Here is a 3,005-nt window from a genome sequence, read left to right on the forward strand (position 1 = left end):
GATTCCGAGCCGGCTGCCTGGCGCGCGGGGTCGTCAGTCTGAAGACCACTGCCGCGAGGTTGCGAACGCCGTCGTCGTCGTCGTCCCTGGCAGCGGCAGCATGACCGCGGGCGCCATCAACCCCATTTGCCTTTCCCACACCCTCTGCCCTGCACCGCCCCGTTTTCCCCCCTCATCTGTCTCATTTTCTTCCGCGCGCGCGGCGGGAAAAACAAAACGTTGGTAATGGCGCGCGGCCTGCGCACGAGAGGTTCAGCCTCCCCTTGTCTCCTCTACTTTATCCGCGACTCCCTCGGCGTTAGAAAGTGTTATTTCGAGAGATGGCGCGTCGCGGCCGTGGAAGATGTCCCCGCGCAGATTGCCGGGTTTGTCTTTGCTGGCCGTGCCGTCCTGCCCGCCCGGCCCCACGGCGCGGCCCTGGAGGCCCTGGCCCGGGCCACGGCCCGCTACGGCGCCCGCATTAAGGTCAAGTCCCGCCCCGCCCGGGCGAGGCGAGGCGAGGGGCGGTACCCGGGCGGTGCAATGTCAGGACACGGACGGAATGACACATGCAGGGAATTGGGCCAGCAGGGCCAGAGCACTGCTGCTGCTGCTGTCTAGGGCAGAATGGCAGCGTGACGAGTCCTTCATGCCACCCTGAAGCAGCCCCAGCGGACATAGCTTTCCGTCATTAAAACAACAACGACATTTCTTCGTTGGGTATAGCCATAGTCGCATACCAAAAGGGGAAAAAACATTAAATATGAAGGGACAATTTTTGTCCATAAACAGATGCATTTTTAAGTTGACCAGTATGCGTTTTAGCAACTTTCAAGGGACAATTTTGCATCCGTTACAATAATTTGATGGACAATTCGTATTTGTGTCTATTAGAAAGAGAGAAAGAGATGCAGCTTTGCCACTAACAATAAGTGAACTATAACAGCCAAGGGCACTAAATTTAAGCACCACTAGAGCTCTTTAGGGCACTCTTGTATAGGCCATTGGACGGTTTCTCATCGGGTATCTCCGCCACCCGCTGTGTATCGACACGGCACACAATGCCTTGCTGACACGATCCGGTCGATCTCTGACCCCCCCCCTCCCCCCGTCACATTATTCATTGCGGAGCTCATTTCTCCCCGAGGACAACAACAACACCGCCCGGCCAGGAGGACAAGCACCAAGCACCACACCACACGGGCCGAGCTCTGGCATTGGCCGCACCAACGGCGCCTGTGAAAAGAGATCAGGGTTATTCGCACGGGAAGTAATAGTAACAACAACGAGCAAAGAGATCCGCCGCATACCGTTTATTAAACCCCCAAGGCGCATTATCTAGAGCGCGCGGCGCGACACCGGGTGGAGTGGGTGAGACACCTGTACCTGTGAGCCTGGAGTTGTTGTTGTTGTTGTTGTTGTTGTTGTTGTTGTTGTTGTTGTTGTTGTTGTTGTTGTTGTTGTTGTTGTTGTTGTTGTTTAGCGGGGCAGAGGCGGGCGGGATGAGCCTAGATGTTAAATTGCGCGCGGGTCTTCCCTCTGGGTCTCTTTGTGCCCGTGCCGCCTTGGTGCCGCGGGTCTCTGCACACGGAGGACAAACGTAACGTATTGTGAGAAACAGCGCGCGGCGAAATCGAACATATCGTTTGTTACCGTTTATTTTACCGTTTATATTTGCAAATCGCGATACATTTGCTTCTTTTCCGCTCGCCAGCAATGATGGCGCACACACGTGTGTCGATGTGCGGCCTGCTTTGCTAAGAGCTCGCTCCGCTGTCGCTCCTGGTGGACTAAGAGAGATGGGCCGGGGGGACGGCCGCGCGCGCGACTGCCACCTGTTGAGCGCCGCGGTGTGCCAGGGCAGAAGCGGCGCCAACGCCTACCGCTAGCCCCGGCCCCGTCCCGCCCCGCCCCGCCCCGCTGGCGGCCTGACGGATCGGTTTGTTCCACATTTCACACGCGACTGGGCGCGGCTCCTCCGCGAGCTCGGCGGGAGGAAGGGCGGGTCCGGGGCCCCTGGACGAGGCTGGGGCCGGCGCGCCGCCAGTACCCAGGTACCCAGGCGGCGAGCAGGAGGTACCTCTGCGCGCGCGAGAGAGAGTCGAGTCGGAGCCCTACGCTAGGCTAGAGTAGTGTGAGCCGGGATACCGCTGGAGGCTGCGGCTGCATGCTAGGCCAATCCCGGGCCGCGGCGCTGGCGGCGCTCCCCAACCGGAATATGCAGCAGCTGTGAGCCGGCCGGGCCGAGCCGGGCCGTCCGAGGTGAGATCTCATCGCCGCTCGCCTCTCTCCTCCACCTGTGACCCTATCGCACATGCGCCGCCCGCCCGACTACCCGCCGAAAATGTTGCGACGAAATTGAATCCAACGCTCTGCTCTCGGCTGTCGTGTAAAACCGTACCAGAATATTCGCGTTAAAATGTAGGACGCGGATACTCCCGGGCTTCATCTTTGTCCACTGATGAATCTATGGGTTATTTAACCAACCGAGTGGCGCAGGTTCCGTGATTACTTATTTGTTTTCGATTAAAGAAATTCCGCACCCCATGATCATATTATCTTTAATCCCCTAAAACGTGTCACAATTACAAATTTTGCCGAACTGGAATGTTAAGTAGCATTTCATTTCTTTGACATTGTTGAGGAATGGTAAAGCATAGCCCATGCTTTTGCTTATAACGGTTTGATTAATTATTCCAGGTCCGCTACCTCTAGTTTTTCTTATGATGTATTTTTGTCGTCGAAATGACTAACGGTGCGCCAATTGTTTTTCTGCCGCCCGCTCCGCCTCTGCCTCCTTCTCCTCTTCCTCGGCTTCCCGTCTTTTATCTTTTTCCCTTTCTCCTTTACCATTAATGATTTTAGTGCCGGGAAAGTCTCGGCATGCTGTTGTGGCGATATGTAGCAGTCTCGCCGCTTAGGAGTGTACGAAGGGAGCGGTCCTATAGCTCTCTAGGTAGCGGGTCCCAGGAGGCTCTGATCAGTCGAGGTGGGATAAAATTACATCGAACCGCCGTTGGTCCCGT

At 56.5% G+C, this 3,005-nt stretch overlaps 1 long non-coding RNA gene across 1 annotated transcript; it reads right to left on the bottom strand.

The window, feature by feature from the left end:
- Positions 1–507: 507 nt before the first annotated feature.
- Positions 508–1,810, bottom strand: LOC127748960 (uncharacterized). The gene is made up of 3 exons (XR_008010878.1): positions 1,645–1,810; positions 1,290–1,560; positions 508–1,215 (listed from the first exon to the last, which is right to left on the bottom strand). It is a non-coding gene; the product is annotated as an uncharacterized LOC127748960 (long non-coding RNA).
- Between the last annotated feature and the right edge of the window lie 1,195 nt (positions 1,811–3,005).

Source organism: Frankliniella occidentalis, unplaced genomic scaffold (genome assembly GCF_000697945.3).
Source record: "Frankliniella occidentalis isolate FOCC.00 unplaced genomic scaffold, Focc_3.1 Scaffold23, whole genome shotgun sequence".
Lineage (NCBI taxonomy): Eukaryota > Metazoa > Arthropoda > Insecta > Thysanoptera > Thripidae > Frankliniella > Frankliniella occidentalis.